Source organism: Delphinapterus leucas, chromosome 19 (assembly GCF_059928025.1).
Source record: "Delphinapterus leucas isolate spDelLeu-1000000601 "Yukka" chromosome 19, BTC_Dleu_Yukka2, whole genome shotgun sequence".
Taxonomy (NCBI): domain Eukaryota; kingdom Metazoa; phylum Chordata; class Mammalia; order Artiodactyla; family Monodontidae; genus Delphinapterus; species Delphinapterus leucas.
In genome coordinates, this window is record NC_143147.1 from 40721752 (window position 1) to 40743343 (window position 21592).

A 21592-nucleotide genomic window follows, 5' to 3' on the forward strand; every position below is an offset into this window, starting at 1 on the left:
TTTTTGCTGTGCCACGCAGCTTGTGGGATCTTACTTCCCCAACCAGGGATCGAACCTGTGCCCCATGCAGTGGAAGCACAGAGTGCTAACCACTGGACTGCAAGGGAATTCCCTGGCTTTTTAATGCATTGTGTTCCATTGTATTTAACCAGTGCCCTGTTGATGGGACAGTTGGATTACTTCTAGGTTATCTCTGATTGACTAGAACTAAAAGAGGAGGGAAAAGGACTGCTGCTTTTTATTATAAGTCCTTTTGTATTTTTGATTTTTTATATAGCTAAAAATATATTTATATATGTTTGTACATATATTTTTGGTTTTTATATATGCTATCTAAAAGTTATAATGAAGGAACACAAATATTAATTCCCTTAGAGACCACGACCAATTAATTGTGCTGCCAGATTATTTTGTGTTTGTGTTCATCTCCTAATAAACTTTGCCACTTGTATTTAATTGAAGAGTAGCTTGAGATTTTAGAAGAAGCCCATTTAAGGAAAAACTGTTACCATTTACATGGCATTTGTCAAAATTGGATTGTCTTCAGTACAACATAACAAAAACGAAATAGAATAAGAAAGCTAGATATCAAGGCTGATAGAACTTTGCAACAATATCTACAACTTCAGGTTTAAAGTATTTACATTAATTAAACCAACCTCATTTTCTAATGGAATTGACTTCTTATTTATTTATTTTTAAATTTTTGGCTGCTTTGCGTCTTAGTTGCTGCGCATGGGCTTTCTCTAGTTGCAGCAAGCAGGAGCTACTCTTCATTGCGGTGCGTGGGCTTCTCATTGCGGTGGCTTCTCTTGTTGCGGTGGCTTCTCTTGTTGCAGAACGTGGGCTCTAGGCAGGTGGGCTTCAGTAGTTGTGGCTTGCAGGCGTACTTGCTCTACAGCATGTGGGATCTTCCCGGACCAGCAATCGAACCCGTGTCCCCTGCATTGGCAGGCAGATTCATAACCAGTGGGCCACCAGGGAAGTCCCTGGAATTGACTTTATAATAGTAAATGTTATAAGTTCAAATGTATAAAATAAATGTGTACTTAAAACAAGTTATTCAGGGACTTCCCTGGTGGTCCAGTGGCTAAGACTCTGCGCTCCCAGTGCAGGGGGCCTGGGTTCGATCCCTGGTCAGGGGACTAGATCCCACATACTGCAACTAAGACTTTGCATGCTGCAACTAAAGATCCCGCATGCCGCAACTAAGACCTGGCACAGCCAAATAAATAAATAAATATTTTAAAAATATATTTATTTATTTATTTTATTTTGGGCTGAGTTGGGTCTTCATTGCTCCGTGTGGGCTTTCTTTCTCTAGTTGTGGCGAGCGGGGGCTACTCTTCGTTGCGGTGCGTGGGCATCTCATTGTGGTGGCTTCTCTTGTTGCAGAGCACAGGCTCTGTAGGCACACGGGCTTCAGTAGTTGTGGCACGCAGGCTCAGTGGTTGTGGCTCGTGGGCTGTAGAGCACAGGCTCAGTAGTTGTGGCACACGGGCCTAATTGCTCCGTGGCATGTGGGATCTTCCCAGACCAGGGCTCGAACCCATGTCCCCTGCATCAGCAGGCGGATTCCCAACCACTGCGCCACCAGGGAAGTCCCTATTTTTAGTTTTTTTGAGAAACCTCCATATTGTTTTTCACAGTGGCTGCACCAATTTACATTCCCACCAGAAGTGTACGAGGGTTCCCTTTTCTCCACGTCCTCACCAACATTTGTTATTTATGTTCTTTCTGACGATAGCCATTCTGATAGGTGTGAGGTGATATCTCATTGTGATTTTATTTGTATCTGTCTGATTACTAACGATGTTGAGCATCTTTTCATGCACCTGTTGGCCATCTGTGTGTTTTCTTTGGAAAAATTCTATTCAGGTCTTCTGCCCATTTTTTTATTGGGTTGTTTGTTTTTTTGATGTTGAATTGTATGAGGTGCTTATATATTTGGGATATTAACCCCTTATCAGCCACATCATTTGAAAGTATTTTCTCCCATTCAGTAGGTTGTCTTTTCATTTTGTCAGTGGCTTCCTTTGCTGTGCAGAAGCTTTTAAGTTTAATTAGGTACCATTTGTTTATTTTTGCTTTTCTTTCCAGTGCTTTAGGGTGCAGATTCAAAAAAATATTGCTATGATTTATGTCAAAGAGTGTTCTGCCTATGTTTTCTTCTAGGAGTTTTATGGTTTCCAGTCTTACATTTAGGTCTGTAATCTATATTGAGTTTATTTTTGCATACGGTGTTAGAGAATGTTCTAGTTTCATTCTTTTACCTGTAGTTGTCCAGTTTTCCCAGCACCACTTATTGGAGTCTGTCTTTTCTCCATTGTAGAGTCTTGCCTCTTTTGTCATAGGTTAATTGACCATTAGTGTGTGGACTTACTTCTGGTCTCTCTGTTCTATTCCATTGATCTATGTCTCTGTTTTTGTGCCAGTACCATACTGTTTTGATGACTGTAGCTTTGTAGTATAGTTTGAAGTCAGACAGCATGATTCTTCCAGCTCTGTTCTTCTTTCTCAAGATTGTTTTGACTCTTCAGGGTCTTTTGTGTTTCCATACAAATTTTAAAATTACTTACTCTAGTTCTGTGAAAAATGCCCCTGGTGTTTTCGGTAGGGATTGCATTGAATCTGTAGATTGCTGTGAGTAGTATGGTCATTTTAGTAGTATTAATTTTTCTAATCCATCAACACAGTATATCTTTCCATCTGTTTGTGTCATCTTCAGTTTCTTTCATAAACTGCAGTATATTAACACAATGGAAAACTTCTCAGCAATAAAAAGGAATGGACTGTCAATGTACAATAATATGGATGAATCTTAAAAACATTTTGCTGAGTGAAAGAAGACTTACATAAAAAAGTACATGGGGCTTCCCTGGTGGCGCAGTGGTTGAGAGTCCGCCTGCCGATGCAGGGGACATGGGTTCGTGCCCCGTCCAGGAAGATCCCACATGCTGTGGAGCGGCTGGGCCCGTGAGCCATGGCCGCTGAGCCTGTGCGTCCGGAGCCTGTGCTCCGCAACGGGAGAGGCCACAACAGTGAGAGGCCCACGTACAAAAAAAAAAAAACCAAAAATCCAAACCAAACAAAAAGTACATGGTTTTATGAGTCTGTTTATATTACGTTCAAGAAGAGATGCAACTCTTCTGTGCATGTGGTGTGAAAAGTGAGACTAGTGGGAAGCTGGGGGTGGAGAATAACTGAAAAGGAGCATGAAGGAACTTTCTTGAGTACTGATGATGTCCTGTAGCTTTGTAGGAGAGTTACATAGGTACATGCACTTGTTGAAATTCAGTGAAAATACATATAAGATTTGTGTATTTTATTGTATGTAAATTTTGCTAGAACAAATATTGAATTCTAGTTAGTAATATGCATATTAAAATATTTAAGGGTAAGTATACTGATATCAGCATGTTGCTTTAAAACATAAAAAATAAGTTGGATTGATGAATTGATCAGTAAATAGATGGGTAGCAAAATATTAATGGAAGAATCTAAGTGATGAGATTGTGAATAGTTACTGTAAAATTCTTTTAACTTTTCTGTACATTTGAAAATTTTCATCATAGAATACTGAGAAAGCAAAAAGCATTTAATACCCTCAAAAGCAATTGCTTCCTTATTTACTTCACAGAGTGAAGCAATATAAGCAATTACCTTTGAAAGTTAAGTTACTTATTATGTTTCTGGCTGGATGTAAGTTTTCACAAAACTAATATGAAACACTGCTGGATTTATTTATGTTACCATGTTATTTTGTTTAGGTATGTCATTGAGAAATTAACTTATCTAATCTCAACTCGTCATTTCAAATTCTGGTAAGTTTGGAAGATCTTAATGGGATAAATTGTCATTATTTTCAGTATCAGGAAAATTTCTTCCTACTTCTGTCCTAAGAATTTATTTGAGGTTCGATCACAATTTATAAGAACCAAGTACGGGACTTTCCTGGTGGTGCAGTGGTTAAGACTCCACGCTCCCAGTGCAGGGGGCCTGGATTCAATCCCTGGTCAGGGAACTAGATCCCACGTGCATGCCGCAACTAAGAGTTTGCATGCCACAACTAAGGAACCCATGTGCTGCAACTAAGGAGCTGGCAAGCTGCAACTAAGGAGCCTGCAAGCTGAAACTAAGGAGCCTGTGAGCCGCAACCAAGGAGCCTGCCTGCCGCAACTAAGACCCGGGGCAACCAAATAGATAAATATTACGAAAAAAAGAAGCAGGTATTCGCAAGACTATTTGTTGGAATTTCTATATAATCATGTGGATTAAAATAAAGTAGGAAAGTAAATTACAGCTTTTTCTCCTTGGTGATTTATTTAAATTCTGGTGAATGCAGTTGGTTTTGCACATATGTTAGCTGTACAGACTAGAAAGAAGGAATCTACAACCTGCTACAGATTTTGCCTGGCTTCAGTTTTCCTTGGGCTTATTGGAATAATTTAGAGGGCAGGAAGGAGAATAAAAGGTAATTATAAACACTTTATAAATTTTGGTTGATTTGATATTTACTCTCAGTATTACTCAGTTGCTACAAATTTATATTTAAACAGGATCTCAACATTCCATCCAAAATACATGCAACAAATAACTAAAGATTTTAAGTTTACAGAGAAGAATCTGAGGGCAAAACGCCTAATACAGGGTCATAGCGTAAATTAAGTAGCATAGAATAGGAGTTTAGAATTACAGATTTTTCTCACACATCAATTTTCCTTCTGGAATCATTTCTTTCCCTAATTTATTATGCTTCATAGTTGAATGTATTTGATTCAACTCATTGAATATGCACTCCTCAAGAAAGTATTGTTTTGTCTTGTTTGCCATAGTCAAGAATCAAGATAAACTTAATGCATGTGCCTCAATATTATGCGAGTAATTATCACTCTCTGTCTGAAAAGCAGTTCAGAGAGTGATAAAAAAAAAAATAAGGGCTCATTACAGACTTTAAAATAGTAGAATAACAATGACATTGTCTGCTTCTCTCAGAAATCGCCAGGAAAAAGAAGAAGGAGGATGAACAAGAAAGAAAAATACAAACTCCATCTTCAGTAAGAGTAGGATATATCTGTTAACACCAAATCAGAAAATTAAGGGCTACCAAATGCAACAAAAACCAAGTGGGTTTCAGAAAATGATGAGATAGAATGCTTTCATCTGAAGACCTCAGTGAAAGCCAGTAAGGTGTATGCTCCAAAAAAGGTGGTATTCTTTGTGGGGGCAAAAATAATTTTGGAACCTTTCACAGGCTACCAGCAGGGACTTCTCAGTACCTAGTTTGGCACCAAGAAAGAAAAGAGGATAAGTTGAATGAGGAATTGGAAATACACCATATTTTTTAAAAATTTATTTATTTGTTTTTATTTTTGGCTGTGTGGGTCTTTGTTGCTGTGTGCGGGCTTTCTCTAGTTGCGACGAGCGGGGGCTACTCTTCGTTGCGGTGCGTGGGCCTCTCATTGTCGTGGCTTCTCGTTGCAGAGCACGGGCTCTAGGTGCACAGGCTTCAGTAGTTGTGGCTCACTGACTTAGTTGCTCCACGGCATGTGGGATCTTCCCGGACCAGGGCTTAAACCCGTGTGCCCTGCATTGGCAAGCGGATTCTTAACCTCTGCGCAGCCAGGGAAGTCCCAAGAGACTCTGTATTATTAGCAGCTTTGTTGGCTAGGGAGAAGTCAAGAATAAAATAACTCCCTCACACAACCTTGGGTCCTCAGGAACTTCATTTTGAGCTACATGAACCTCTTATGAAGAGCTGGTCCAGGAAAAACGTATTTCATTTATAGATTATTATCATAAAGGAACCAGCAGGGATTTTATATAAAGAGATTACAATTTTAGAAAGTTGAAGTAGGGACTTCCCTGGTAGTCCAGTGGTTGAGACCCTGCACTTCCACTGCAGGGGGCATAGGTTCGATCCCTGCTCAGGGAACTAAGATCGCGCATGCCGAGCAGCATGGCAAAATAAATAAATAAAAATTTTAAAAAGTTGACATAAACAAAAATAAAATAAATGGCAATTGAAAAATATTCCTGATGAAAGTTGCAATAAGATATGTTGTCTTGAATGATAATTTTAAAAAATTAATCTTGCAAGTTCTTTGATAAAACTAGAACTCAAAGCAGAGATAGGTCAAGGAAGGGTTAGTGCAAAAGGTGAAGTTTAGCTAACAGAGCTTGAAAAATAAGGGGAAGAGAAAAATTAAATTGTCAATGAAATGAGGGGCATATTGGAAGCAGGAAAAAGAATAGACACTTCTGGAAAACACAGTAAGGTACATGGAGAGTAAAATTGAGAAAAAATGAACAAAATGAAACGGAACTTAACCACATGTCTAAAAGGAATAAAGAACCAGTGTTAGATGTGGCACATGGGTAAAGGAGAATAATTGTTGTCCTTGAAGAATAAAACTCAAGTAATACAATGTAATATTTACAGGTATTTTTCAAAGAAACTGCTCAAAACAAATGCAGATTTGAATCTATAGATTGACAGGGCACATAATGAGTCAGGAAGAATTTATACATAGAACAATTAACGTTAAGGCATAATCTAGTAATGTTATTGTACTGCAAAAACAAATTTTTTTGATGACTCCAGAGTAAAAGAATAAACATGACAGGGAGAAAGATTCAAATTGGCTTCAGAATTCTCAGAAAAGTTCAGTGTCAGAAGACAGTAGAGCAATGTAAAGTCCTCAAGGACAGAAAGTGTGACCTAAGAATTTTATATCTACTCAAACTGTTGTTCAGGTGAAAAGACAATGTTTTTAAACATGCAAAAAGTCAGAAAATATAATTTCCCTATTGCCTTCTTGAGAAACTACTGGAGGACATACTTTAGATAACCAAGTGATGAAAATATAGCAAAAGACTTGATATGAGCATTGAATCCGTAGGATTAATGGGGGGCTTACTATTCTAGGACAGAATTTATATATTATAAACTCTGACATGTAGATATTATATGACTCAGAAGCATTGGGAGGATAAGGGGGGGAGATAGTAGAAAGCTGTAAAACTACAGAGGATGTACTCTAGCAAAATCTAAAAAGCTAGTTGATAAGAAAAGAAGATGAGGGATCTAGGAAATGGGAAACCAAACACAGAAGAGTTCCATAAGAAAGTCCCAGGGTGTCATTTGTACAGCAAGACTGTAGAGTCCAGGGTTTTCCAGGAGAAAAAATAGAAACTGATTTGCTTGAACATATGGAAAATATCATTGAATCGTGTGCTACAATGTTGTTGGAGCATTTGGAAAAAATTACTGATAGGTATGTTGAAAACAAATCAAATGGGAAAAAGTGAGGCAGTCATCAACTCTAGGAAAAAAAAGTTGTACAAGAAAGGAGTTGTGATCTTAGAATACGCTTCAGAAATTCACGCTATTTGTATACCTGGAAAAAGAAAATATATATATATATTTTTTTGCTGTATGCAGGCCTCTCACTGTTGTGGCCTCTCCCGTTGCGGAGCACAGGCTCCGGACGCACAGGCTCAGCGGCCATATCAATATTGTATTCAGAATGTATATGTAACAGCTTATGACCTGAAGTAATATCTAGAAATAGTGATGTGGATTAGTAGAATCATTAAACAGCATTCTATTTCTGGTTGTGTTTCAAAGAATAATTGTGTTTCATCTTAGTAAAGCCCCTGTTTTTTAAAAAAAATATATATATAGTTGGATATATAATATTATGTTAGTTTCAGGTGTACTACAGAGATTTGACATTTGCGTACATTGTGAAATGATCACCACAGTAAGTCTAGCACCCATCTGTCCCCATACAGTTGTTACAATACTATCGAAGAGTATTCCTTATGCTGTGTATTACATCTCCACGGCTTATTTATTTTATAACTGAAGGTTTTTACCTCTTTATCTCCTCCACCTATTTTGTTCCCCACCCCCACCCCTCCCCTCTGGCAACCACCTGGTTGTTCTCTGTATCTATGAGTCTGTTTTCATTTTTTTGTTTTTTGTTTTTTAGATTCCACATATAATTGAGATCATACAGTATTTGTCTTTCTCTGTTTGACTTATTTCCTGAGCATAATACCCTCTACGTCCATTCATGTTGTCGCAATGGCAAAATTTCAATTTTTTATGGCTGAGTAATAATATTCCATTGTATATATACACCACATCTTCTTTATCCATTTGTCTATTGACAGACACTTAGGTTGCTTCCGTATCTCGGCTATTGTAAAAAGCGCTACAGTGAATTTCAGGGTATATATATGCTTTCAAATTCATACTTTTTAAAGGTATATACCCAGAAGTGAAATTGCTGGATCATATGGCAGTTCTATATTTAATTTTTTGAGGAACGATCATACTGTTTTCTATAGTGGTTGTACCATTTTACAATCCCACCAACAGTACACGAAGATTCCCTTTTCTCCACATCCTCACCAACACCTGTTATTCGTGGTCTTTTTTTTTTTTTTTTTTTTTTTGCGGTACGTGGGCCTCTCACTGTTGTGGCCTTTCCCGTTGCGGAGCACAGGCTCCGGACGCGCAGGCTCAGTGGCCATGGCTCACGGGCCCAGCCACTCCGCGGCATGTGGGATCTTCCCGGACCGGGGCACGAACCCATGTCCCCTGCATCGGCAGGAGGACTCTCAACCACTGTGCCACCAGGGAAGCCCTCATGGTTTTTTGATGATAGCCATTCTGACAGGTATGAAATGGTATCCCTTTGTGGTTTTGATTTATATTTCCTTGATGATTAGTGATGTTGAGCATCTTTCCACGTGTCTGTTGGCTATCAGTATGTCTTATTTGGAAAAATGTCTATTCAGGCCCTCTGCCCATTGTCTAGTCAGGTTGTTTGTTTTTGTTGGTGTTGAGTTGTATGAGTGCTTTGTATACAGTAGGTCCCCTACATATGAACCTTCAAGTTGCAAACTTTCAAAGATGTGAACGTGGTCTGCAGCAACTTAGTGACCCTCAGTGACAAGCTGGAGCTAGATCTGCAAGAGGATGACTTCATCAAACTCCTTGCTGTGCAACACGAGGAGCTTACTAATGAAGACCTGGTGGAATCGGAGGCCCAGAGAAAGGACACAGAAACAAGAGGAAGAAGTAGTAACTGAAGAACCGAAGAGACTCACGATGCAGGAAATGACAAGGGGATTTTCTTTATTTGACCAGGCACTGTTAGTTTTAGAGGCACAGGACCCGAGCGTAGAACGGTACATGAGGGTTGCAGCCGCCGTTCAGAATGCAATCCAGTGCTACTGTGTCATCTGTGACGAGAAAAAAAGAGCTACTACCCAGACATCACTGGATCATTTTTTCAGGAGGGTAGATAGAATTGAATCCAGCAAGGAACCAGAACCTGTGCCATCAACGTCAGGTGTGAGTGAAACTGCAGCTTGCCCTCCATCTCCTATTGCTGACGATCCTTCAGCTCTACCATCTCCCACCTCCTCTCCCTCCTCCAGTAAGTCTTCTTGCCTGTTCACTTGGTGCCAGCCCCTGTACGCCAGCTGTTGTACTGCACTACTGTACTTTTCAAGGTACTGCACTGTAAGATTAAAAGTGTTTTCTTTATTTTTTGTGTTTTTTATGTATTATATGTGTGAAAAGTATTATAAACCTATTACAGTACAGTACTATATAGCCGACTGTGTTAGTTAGTGGGTACCTAGGCTAACTTTGTTGGACTTATGAACAAATTGGACTTATGACCGTGCTCTTGGAACAGAACTCATGCGTATGTAGGGGACTTACTGTATTTAAGTGGTGGCTTTACGATTTTCTCTATGTAGAGTATCAAGCCATCTGCAAATAGTGACAGTATTACTTCTTCCTTTCCAATTTGGATTTATTTTATTTCTTTTGCTTGTCTGACTTCTGTGGCTAGGACTTTCAATACTATGTTGAATAAAAGTGGGGACAATGGGCATTCTTGTCTTGTTCCTGATCTTAGAGGAAATGCTTTCAGGTTTTCATCGTTGACTGTGATGTTAGCTGTGGTTTGTAACTGTTGGCCTCTATTATGTTGAGCTATATTTTCTCTATACCTATTTTGATGAGGTTTTTTTTTTTTTTATCACAAGTGGATGATGAATTTTGTCAGAAGCTTTTATGCATCTGTTGAGATGATCATATGATTTTTATTCTTCAGTTTGTTAATGTGGTGTATCACATTGATTGACTTGTGTATATTGAACCATCCTTGCATCCCTGGGATAAATCCTACTGGATCACGGTGTATGATCCTTTTAATGTGTTGTTGAATTCAGTTTGCTAATATTTTGTTGAGGATTTTTACTTCTATGTTTATCAGTGATATTGGCCTCTAATTTTCATTTTTTGTGGTGTCTGGTTTTAGTGTCACGGTAATGCTAACCTTATAGAATGAGTTTGGAAGCATTCCTTCCTCTCCAAATTTTTGGAATAGTTTGAGAAAGATAGGTGTTAACTCTTCTCTAAATGTTTGATAGAATTCACCTGTGAAGCTCTCTGGCCCTGGACATTTATTTGTCAGGATTTTTTTTTTTAAACTGATTTAATTTTGTTACTAGTAATTGGTCTGTCCATATTTTCTATTTCTTTCTGATTCGGTCTTCAAGATTGTATGTTTCAGGCTTCCCTGGTGGCGCAGTGGTTGAGAGTCTGCCTGCTGATGCAGGGGACGTGGAATCGTGCCCCGGTCTGGGAAGATCCCACATGCCGCGGAACGACTGGGCCCGTGAGCCATGGCTGCTGAGGCTGCGCGTCCGGAGCCTGTGCTCCGCAATGGGAGAGGCCACAACAGTGAGAGACCCATGTACCGCAAAAAAAAAAAAAAAAAAAAAAAAAAAGATTGTGTTTCTAGGAATTCACCTATTTCTTCTAGGATGGCAAATTTATTGGCATGTCATTGTTCATAGTAATCTCTTATGATCCTCTGTATTTCTCTGGTGTCAGTTGTAACTTCTCCTTTTTAGTTTCTGATATTTTTAATTTGAGCCTCTCTTTTTTGCTTGATGAGTCTGGCTTAAGGTTTATCAATTTCGTTTATATTTTTAAAGAACCAGCTCTTAGTTTCATCAGTGTTTTCTATTTCTTAGTCTCTATTTCATTTCTGCTCTGATCTTTATTATTTCTTTCCTTCTACTAACTTTGAGTTTCCTTTGTTCTTCTTGTCGTTTCTTTAGATGTAAGTTTAGATTGATTTTTTGAGATTTTTCATGTTTCTTGAGGTAGGCTTGTGTCACTAGACTTCCCTTTTAGAACTGCTTTTGCTGCATCCCATAGATTTTGGATCACTGTGTATCCAATGTATTACTGTCACTTTCTCCCTATTTGTTTGTTAATATTTGCTTTATGTATTTAGATGCTTCTATGTTGGGTGCATATATATTTACAATTGCTATATCTTCTTGTTGGATTCATCACTCTATCATTATGTGATGTCATTCTTTGTCTTTGTTATAGCTTTGTTTTAAAGGCTACTTTTTTAATATAAGTATTGCTACTCCAGCTTTCTTTTTGTTTCCATTTGCATGGATTAACTTTTTCCATCCCCTCACTTTCACTGTGTGTATGGTTTTTTTTTATTTTAAAGAAATTATTATTGATGTTCGAAATTATTTAACTTCAAGGATATTAGAACATGAATGAAAAAACCTCCACATGATTTTAAGAGTCTCCTATAATTTTTCTAATAGCTTACTATGTCTATTTTATTTTACATTTAGATCCTAATTCATTAGGATTTTATGTTTGTGTGAGATATGCAATACAAAGGGACTTCCCCCATTCAAGTGGAAAACCAATTGTCAACCATTCATTGAGTAGTTCTGGCTTTCCCAGCTGACGTGAAATGCCTTCTTTCTCACTGGCTGAACCCCCTTTCCTGAGATGCCTCGTGAGTGTGCCTTGAAGTAAGTGAGGTAAGCTCACCAACCTGGGCTCCTCTTCTGCAAGGCACAGCTACTGTCATAGCCTCTGCAGAGACAGCAGGGAGCATGCAACACATAGAAGTGCTCAGAGGCCATCAGCAAGAACCCCGCCCCATAATAACCAGGCAGTGTGGGAGCCTCAAGGCTCTGGTACTGACCACAGGGTGGGGGCTAAGGGGACGGCCGCCTGCTCAGGTAGGGGAAGCTTGCTCTCTTCAGCTGGTCCCGCTTCTCCTGCAGCTGACCCGCCTGGCTGTCCAAGCAGCTGACCCTGTGTTGCAGGGTCTTTAGCTTGCTGTTCTCCTCCTGCTCCCATAGGAAGCACACTTTGTTCTTGTTCTGCCAGGATGAGAAGCAGCAGGACTGCAACAAACTGACGAGTTTGTAGGACCCCAATGCTGACAGGATGCTCTCCTTGATGAACATGGGGCTGGTGTCCCTGTGCTCACTTAGCACAGCTTCTGTGCCTGGCTTCAGGGTAACATCTGTTGGAGGGGTGGAGGGGCTCTGGGAGGGCTTCTGAGGCATTGCTGTGAGGGACAAACTTGTGGGGCTCTGTGCCAAGCCCTTGTTGGGCCCCAGGCTGGTTTTGCTGCAGTCAGGCTCCATGTCTCTCTTCAGCCTCTGTTGGTCAACAGGCTCTCAGGGGACAGACAGCCTCTTTCCAGCATGCTTGGAGGAGAAACTGTAAGAATGAAGTGAGCCAGGAAATTTGCAAGCCCCAGATACTGGGGGGATAAAGTCATCCATGGAAATGCCACTCTTATCTACCAGGCCCCCATCAGGGGAGGTGGTGTTCTGATTGCCAGCATCTACAGCAGACATGTTTGCTTCTCCCTGGCTGTCTAATGCTGCGCTAGCCAGATCGGCTTCTGGAGTACTTCCAGAGGCTGCTGCACCAGTTTCTGACTGGTGGCTTCTGGGCTGGCCCTGGGTGCAGTTTTACCCTACAGTGCAGCTCACTTCAACTTGCAGGACTCCAGCTTGACCACTGGGTTTTCACTTGAGGATGTTGATGACTCTGCAGCTCCTTCCTTGCCTGTTTGCTTCACTCACATGTCCCCTCAAGCCCCCTGAGGCCTTTCTGGTATCCGTTCTCCTGGTGCATCCACGGCCTCCAGCTCCCTTCTTCTCAGTCAGGTGGAAGATGGAAGCCATGGCCACGATCTTGAGCAGTCAGTGCTCATCCTCCAGCCCCGTGGAGAAGCTTTCTTTGGTGAAGTGTTCACTACTGTGGAAAGACTACTTAGTGGGGGTCCAGTTATCCTTCTGAACAGCCTTTAATAACTGGATCAGACATTTTGAGTCCCTTAGGGGGAGACCTGTGGCAGGAGACAGCGTGCTTCTCCCCCTTGCCCTGTCAGTTGGAGTAATTTACAGCTGCACAAAAGATCACCATCTTGGGCCGTGGGCTGCCCTACCACTGCCAGGCTCCAGCCCTTGCCTCGTTGAGCCCAGACCAGGGCAGGACCGCCCTGAGGGGAGGGTGCAAGGCAACATGGCTGCAGGACATGGGAGCCAGGCACACAGCTCCCACTGTATGGCAAGATGGCAAGATGGCAGCACCCAGCTGCCTGCAACCTGGGCCACCGGCCCTAGGCCTGTCTTTGTGTGTCTTTAGACCAGAAACGAGTGCTTGTAGGCAGTGTATATATGGGTCTTGTTATCCATTCAGTCACTCTATGTCTTTTGATTGGCGCATTTAGTCTATTTACACTTAAAATAATTACTGATAGGTATGTACTTATTGCCATTTTGTTTTCTGTTTTTTTTTAGTTCTTCTCTGTTCCTTTCTTATTTTGCTCTATTCCCCTGTGATTTTTTTTTTTTTTTTTTTTTTTTTTGCGGTACGCGGGCCTCTCACTCTTGTGGCCTCTCCCGTTGCGGAGCACAGGCTCCGGACGCACAGGCTCAGCGGCCATGGCTCACGGGTCTAGCCGCTCCACGGCATGTGGGATCCTCCCGGACAGGGGCACGAACCCGTGTCCCCTGCATCGGCAGGCAGACCCTCAACCACTGCGCCACCAGGGAAGCCCCTCCCCTGTGATTTGATGACTATCTTTAGTGATTTGTTTGGATTCCTTTCTATTTTTTCTATATGTATCTATTGTAGGTTTTTGGTTTGTGGTTACCATGAGGTTCATATATAACAGTATATATATATATATATGTATATGTATGTATGAATGATTATTTTAAGTTGATTATCTCCTAAGTTCAAAGGCATTCTAATTGCCCTACATTTTTACTCCCCTCACCACATTTAATGTTTTTTTGTTTTAATTAATTAATTATTATTTGTTTTTGGCTGTGTTGGGTCCTTGTTGCTGCACGTGGGCTTTCTGTAGTTGCGGCGAATGGGGGCTACTCTTTGTTGCAGTGTGGGGCTTCTCATTGTGGTGGCTTCTCGTTGCGGAGCAAGGGCTCTAGGCACGCGGGCTTCAGTAGTTGTGGCATGCGAGTTCAGTAGTTGCGGCTCGCGGGCTCTAGAGCGCAGACTCAGCAGTTGTGGCGCATGGGTTTGGTTGCTCCGCGGCATGTGGGATCTTCCCAGACCAGGGCTTGAACCCGTGTCCCCTGCATTGGCAGGCAGATTCTTAACCACTGCGCCACCAGGGAAGTCCCCACATTTAATGTTTTTGATGTTATATTTCACATATTGTTGTTTTGTATATCCCTTAATTACTTGTAGCTATAGATGGTTTTACTACTTTTTTTTTTTTTTTTTGGTACGTGGGCCTCTCACTGCTTTGGCTTCTTCCATTGCGGAGCACAGGCTCTGGATGCGCAGGCTCAGCGGCCATGGCTCATGGGCCCAGCCGCTCCGCGGCATGTGGAATCTTCCCGGACCGGGGCACGAACCCGTGTCCCCTGCGTCGGCAGGCGGACTCTCAACCACCGCACCACCAGGGAAGCCCGGTTTTACTACTTTTGTCCTTTAACCTTCCTACGAGCTACATAAGTGATTGATCTATTACCTTTACTGTATGTTTGCCTTTACTAGTGAGATTTTTCTTTTCATAATTTTGATATTTCTAGTTGTGGCCTTTTCTTTCCTGTTTAGAGAAGTCCCTTGAACATTTCTCTTAAAGCTGGTTTAATGGTGCTAAATTTTTTAGCTTTTGTTTGTAAAACTTTTTGTCTCTGCTTCACATCTGAATGATAACCTCGTCGGGTAGAGTATCCTTGGTAAGTTTTTTCCTCTTATCCCTGTGAATGTATCGTGCCACTCCCTTCTGGCCTGCAGTGTCTGCTAAAAAGTCGGCTGATAGTCTTATGGGAGTTCCCTGATACCTCACTGGTTGCTTTTCTCTTGCTGCTTTTAAGATTTTCTCTTTAATTTTTGCCATTTTCATTATAATGTGTCTTGGTATAAATCTCTCTGGGTTCATCTTGTTTGGCCTTCTCTGTGCTTCCTGGACCTGGATGTCTGTTTCCTTTCCCAGGTCAGGGAAGTTTTCAGTTATTATTTTTCAGATAGTTTCTCTGCCCCTTTCCCTCTCTCCTCTCCTTCTGGGACCTCTGTAATGTGAGTGTTATTATGCTTGATGTTGTCTCAGAGGTTTCTTAAACTATCCTGCTTTCTTTACAATTCTCTTCTCTATTGAGTTTGGGTGATTTCTACTACTCTCTTTTCCAGATTGCTGATCCATGCCTCTGTATAATCCGATCTACCACTGATTACTTCTAGTGTATTTTAAAATTTGTTGTTGTATTCTTTAGCTCTGCTTGGTTCTTCTTTATGTTTTGTCTTTGTTGAAATTCTCGCTGTGTTCCTCCATTCTTCTTCCACATTTGGTGAGCATCCTTATGATCATTACCTTGAACTCTTTATTGGGCAGATTGCTTATCTCCACATTTAGTTCTTTTTCTGAAGTTTTTGTCTTGTTCCATTGTTTGGAACATATTCCTCTGTCTCCTCATTTTGCCCAATTATCTGTTTATTTCTATGTGTTAGGTCAGTTGATTATGTTTCCTGATCTTGAAGAAGTGGCCTTTTTTAGGAGACATCCTGTGGGGCCCCACAGCACACTCCCCTCTGGTCACCAGAGTTATATGCTCTAGGTGTGCTCCCTGTGTGGACTGCATGGTCCCTTATGTTGTGATGAGCTGACTGCTGTAGGTGCACTGGTAGGCAAGGCTGGCCCCTAGTCTGGTTGGCCGTGAGGCTGTGTCTTGTGCAGTGGCTGTGCGCCCACTGGAGGGCAGGTTGACTCTGCAACCCAGGAGGTACGTGGGGCTGCTGCTGGCCTCCTGGTTGTTGGGCTGGGGCCCCCCATGGCCGTCTGCACAGCCTAGGGGGTTTGGAAGCCCCTGCTTTCTTAAAACTGGTCAATGGTTTAAAAATATTGGTTGAATTAAAGTTCCTACTAAAAAGCCATACATATTTTAAATTTTTGAATACATTATCTCTTAGTGAAAGGGACTAGAGATAGCATAAACCAGTTACTTGAGTTGACAACAAAAGTGTAAATATGACCATAGTTCCTGTTTGCCAATGGTTATCACCTGTTTACTAATACTAGCCCAAGTTTCATAGCCTACACGTAAGAACTCAACATCATGTTATGTGACATACTCTTATGTAAACGTATTGATTTTCTCCTCTTAAGGAACCTTCATTCTAAGAAGTTAGGGAATGGCTTAAATATATATCGATATAAATCAGAAAGACAGAAGTTTATTTATTCAGCAAATACTTATTGATCACTGTGTGCCAGGCACTGATCTGAGCATCAGACATCAGTGACCAAAAGTAGACAAAAATATCTGCAGTCTAGTGGGAGAAAGAATGCAGTCATACAGTAAATGATGAACATAATAAATAAGAAATGCATATTGTATACAAGAAATTGATGAAGGCTGTGCAAAAAGAAAAAGAAAAGACTTACAACATGATAAGAGGAATTCCAAGGGCAGGAAGAAGAGAAAGAACCATCAAATGAGATTGAGAAGACAGAGTCCTGTGAGTGACACAGGAGAGTGTGATGTTCTGGAAACCTAGAGAAGGGAGTTTATCAAAGTAGAGGGAATAATCCACAGTCAGATGCTTCTAAGTGAGTCAGATCTGAGAACAGGGTGTAGGAGTTAGCAACAGGAAGGTACATTGATGATGTTGACAAGTTTCAGTTAACTTGTGCAGTTGAATTCCTTTTGGTCATGGAAGAATAATGACGAAGAAGAGTTACTGCTAAGCTCTCTTCTTCTTGTGGTCTTATGACACTAGTGGTAGTTTGATCTTTGGTAAATGTGTAACATCTAGGTTGCCATTCACAGAAAACTCAAGATCCTGTTGGCTATGCTTCCGTATCAACCTGGTCAGAGTGAACAAATGATTGTTAAGATTACACTGATAGCAACAGTAGGGAATGAAATTTCTGTTGTAAGAACCCCAAACCCAGCACCTCAGGAGCCAGTCATTTGGTAGTTGGCATTATATATATTCAAGGCTAACGAAGAGAATCTGTGATGTGTGGGCATTATAATCAGCTGACTCCAGGTGGCGTTCCTGGAGGCTCTGCTATAGAAAGAAAGAAAATAGCTTAACGAGGAAGGAATTCAACCCTGAGTTTAACTCCATTTGGTCCACTAAGAAAAAGAATACCAAGTCTGGTGGAGAATTTGCCTTCTTTATTTTAATTTAATGTGTATTCTAGATTTAGAATACATATGATTAACTTAGGGGAGGGGAGTGATCAGAAACTTAACATTTACATGTTGTCACCCTAGCAAGGGCATATTGAGTAGACAGCATCATCGTGGTATGTGGGCTGAGGTGAGGCTGCTCCAGATGAGTTTCTCTCAGAGTTAATTGACGGAAACTACCCACCTTCAAGAATTTTTATTACCTTAGGAACGCTATGCCAAGACTGCTGAAACACAGCTGTGGGTGCTGTACTGACGCCCACATTGCCAGTGTCAGGAAGGATGTACTTTTAAACCTCTAATTTCTCTAATAATGTCTTTAGTGATTTGCGTAGGTTTGGCATTGTGAGGAAAATGCTTCCTGGCTTGGTTTATAACAAGAATTCAGTTTGCAGCCTTAAAATGTGTATTGTCTTAATATGCATGTGGAAGATACTAACACGTTAGAAAAAAGATCTGACTAAAATACTATCCTGTCCATCTAACAAAACTTACCCACCCATGATATTTGAAAATAAATGAAAATTAAATGTTTTATGCTAGAATAATCTATTTATCTATTGGTTCCTGTTTTATACCAAGATGGCAATATATAGTGCTGAAAGAGAGCCAGCTTTCATATTCAATTCCAATCTGACTCCTTTCCTTTTCTCTAATGGAAAAATTGGATTGGACTCATGTCAACCTATAGAGTGGAGGAAGAATAAGCTTTTGTAAATAAATATTTTTAAAGAGGTAAGAAATAGCACTCTTTTTAAAAATTTATTTATTTATTTTCGGTACGCGGGCCTCTCACTGTTGTGGCCTCTCCCACCGCGGAGCACAGGCTCCGGACGCGCAGGCTCAGCGGCCATGGCTCACGGGCCCAGCCGCTCCGCGGCATGTGGGATCTTCCCGGACCGGGGCACAAACCCATGTCCCCTGCATCGGCAGGCGGACTCTCAGCCACTGCGCCACCAGGGAACCTCGAAATAGTACTCTTTTGCTTGAAATATAAAGCTTCATAACCAGTTGGTAACTATATTATTTTATAGATGTTTATGGCATGTTTCTTTTAATATATAAAATCTGAGGGATTCTTTCCTAACTGGTAGATTCACTGCAAGGATTGATTATATTTATCAAAATAAATATACATTCAGCTTTTAAGTAGACACTAGTACATAAAGCAGAATATCCCTATATTGCTTACAAAAGGAATATATAGAATTTATTTCCATTCTGCTGGTGTATATAAAAACATTTGTTTGGATCTGAAGTGTGTTAATTTTTACCTTTACATTGCCTTTGTCCCATCTTACAAATTCAAAACCTTATTGGAATAGAATCATAGAATTAGAATTTTAAACCTGGAAGAGACTTTAGAGTTATTTTATTTCAATTTCTTAATTTTTCTATTGAGGAACTAAAATCCAGAGAATTTAAGAGTCTTTTTTCAGGTTACCCAGCTAGAATTAGAACCCAGCTTTCTAACTCCTTATATTTATGCTATAACCTGTCTCCAACAAGTTAGTTGAATAGCAATTAAATAAGTTGGCAGAAACTTTAGGTCTCGCTTGTGTTTATGTCCAGGCTTCAAAGTGATCCCTAATTATTCTTCATCACTTAAAAAAATTCTTGCAAGCACATTAGGTGAAAGTAATGCTAGGGATTCTCCTATGACTTGGTGCTGTTATGAAATCTAAAGAAATCAATGCTCATCTAGAGCAAAAAACATGAACATACTCAGTACTCAGTACTTTCTTTGTGCTCCACTAATTATGATAATGATTTGAGTAGTTCCATAATGATTGTCTTAGTCTATTTGGGCTGCTTTAACAAATTACCATAGACTGGAAGGCTTATAAACAACAGAAATTTATTTCTTACATTTCTGGAGGCTGGGAAGTCCAAGATCAAAGCCTGGGCAGATTTGGTATCTAGTGAGAGCATGCTTTCTGGCTTATAGATAATTGTCTTATCCTTGTGTCCTTACCTGGTGGAAGGGACAAGGGAGCTCTCATGGGTCTCTTTTTCATAAGGGCACTAATCTCATTCATGAGGGCTCCACCCTCATCACCTAATTACCTCCCAAAGGTTCCACCTCCAAATACCATTACATTGGGGATTAAAATTTTAACATATGAATCTGGGTGGTGGTGGGGACAAACTTTCAGTCTGTAACAATGATTTAACATCCACCTCATCCTTAAATATTGCTCCCAGATATACTCTATGGCTTTTTAAAGGACTAATTTGGGAAAATACTGATTAAAATAAAATAGTATAAACACTGATAAGCACTGAACTGTTCAAGGTCACTAGGACACAACTGTATTTTTATAATTCAAAATCTTCCACCAGGCATGTTTTGGGTTGTGGTTATTTCTGAAATAGAATTGAGGAGTCGAGACTGACCTACTCAGATAAATAGTCTGAGGATAAAGATGACACTAGCCAATTTGAGCAGCAGGGAAGAAGAGTCAGAACATTTATGAATCTGAGTTTTATTTTGTGTGTCTGAAGAACTATTGTTAGCTTAAAGCAAGGCCCTGTGCTTTGTTTACAGAGTTCAGTGTATGAAGTTTAATAGAGCTGGATTTCTGCTTCACAGTACATAACATTGAAAAAGTCAGTATCCACAGAAATCCAAATATGCATTCATGTATTCATTGACAGATAGCTTTAATGAAGTGGAATTTTTTTTCTTTTTTTTTTTTGTGCTTGTGGGATCCTAATTCCCTGACCAGGGATTGAACCCAGGCCCTCACCTGGGCCCTCGGAAATGAGAGCAAGGAGTCCCAACCACGGGACCACCAGGGAATTCCCGTGAAGTGGAATTTTTTTTATGTATGTCACTAAACTTAAAAATTAAAATTAACCAGGGAATTCCCTGGTGGCGCAGTAGTTAAGAACCGCCTGCCAACGCAGGGGACGTGGGTTCGATGCCACGGAGCAACTAAGCCCATGTGCCACAACTACTGAGCCTGCGCGCCTAGAGCCCGTGCTCCACAACAAGAGAAGCCACCGCAATGAGAAGCCCATGCACTTCAATGAAGAGTAGCCCCCGCTCACTGCAACTAGAGAAAGCCCGCGTGCAGGAATGAAGACCCAACACAGCCAAAAATTAATTAATTTAAAATAAATAAATAAAATTTAAAACTAACCAGACCCCTAATGATATCTCAGCATTGTTCAAAAGGTGTTTATGCATATAGTTCGTATATGACTTAGACATAAACTAAAGATTTTATTTTTATCTATGACTATATAAAGTCTGTACTTGTATTCCCAAAACAAACAAGAAACTAACAAATTGGTATGTATGAAAACGTATTTCCGTTTGTTTGCAGGATGTGAATTGCTTGAAGATAGGAATGGTAATAAGCACTTAGAAATATCTGTTAATATAAGTAAATAGCAAAAGAGTGTTCTTGGACTATATTTGAAGGGCCTTAACAAGATTAATTTGATTTTAAAAGAGCCAGTCCCCCAAAATGACACATACTGCAAAAGTTAAAAAATTTCTAATCATACTCTTCTTCTGCAATGTTCTCAACATAGTAACATTTGTAATCCCAGTTCCCCAGTTGCCTTGATTACTGGCCCTCCTCTGATATTTGCTATGTAATACATTTGCCAAACTTTAAAACTCTAAAACCTGCTGTATAGGGATCTTTCAAGTATTGTATGAGAAATGATGAAAGAAAGCAGTTTGCTATGTTATTATCATGTTAGTTTCTCTCGGTAGTTCTCTTAGAAATGACAAGCTTTAATGATAAGCTTTCATTTGAGTTGATCAAATATTCTCCGATGTGACTATGTTTTAAAATATATTTGCAATTCTGATTTTTCAGAAATAATCACTTTCAATCAGAGTCAGAACCATAGGAACTTATTCATGCTAAGTGTTGTAGCTTTTTGACATGTAGGAATAGCTGATGTGGGTGAGGTGTCTAGCTTGATGTTTTATCTCGAGCTATTCGTCAGCTAATCCTCCTCCCTACTTCACTGAAAATATTTTCATTCTGTCTGACAAAAAGTAAAAAATTACATTAACTGC

General features: G+C 40.3%; 1 protein-coding gene and 1 pseudogene across 2 annotated transcripts in view; one reads left to right on the plus strand and one right to left on the minus strand.

Moving 5' to 3' along the window:
• Positions 1-21592, plus strand: part of PPM1E (protein phosphatase, Mg2+/Mn2+ dependent 1E) — a 190321-nt gene that overhangs the window by 134591 nt on the left and 34138 nt on the right. The window lies entirely within an intron of this gene.
• The window catches only part of LOC149746739 (peroxynitrite isomerase THAP4 pseudogene), a 40673-nt pseudogene continuing 19081 nt past the window's right edge, over positions 1-21592 (minus strand).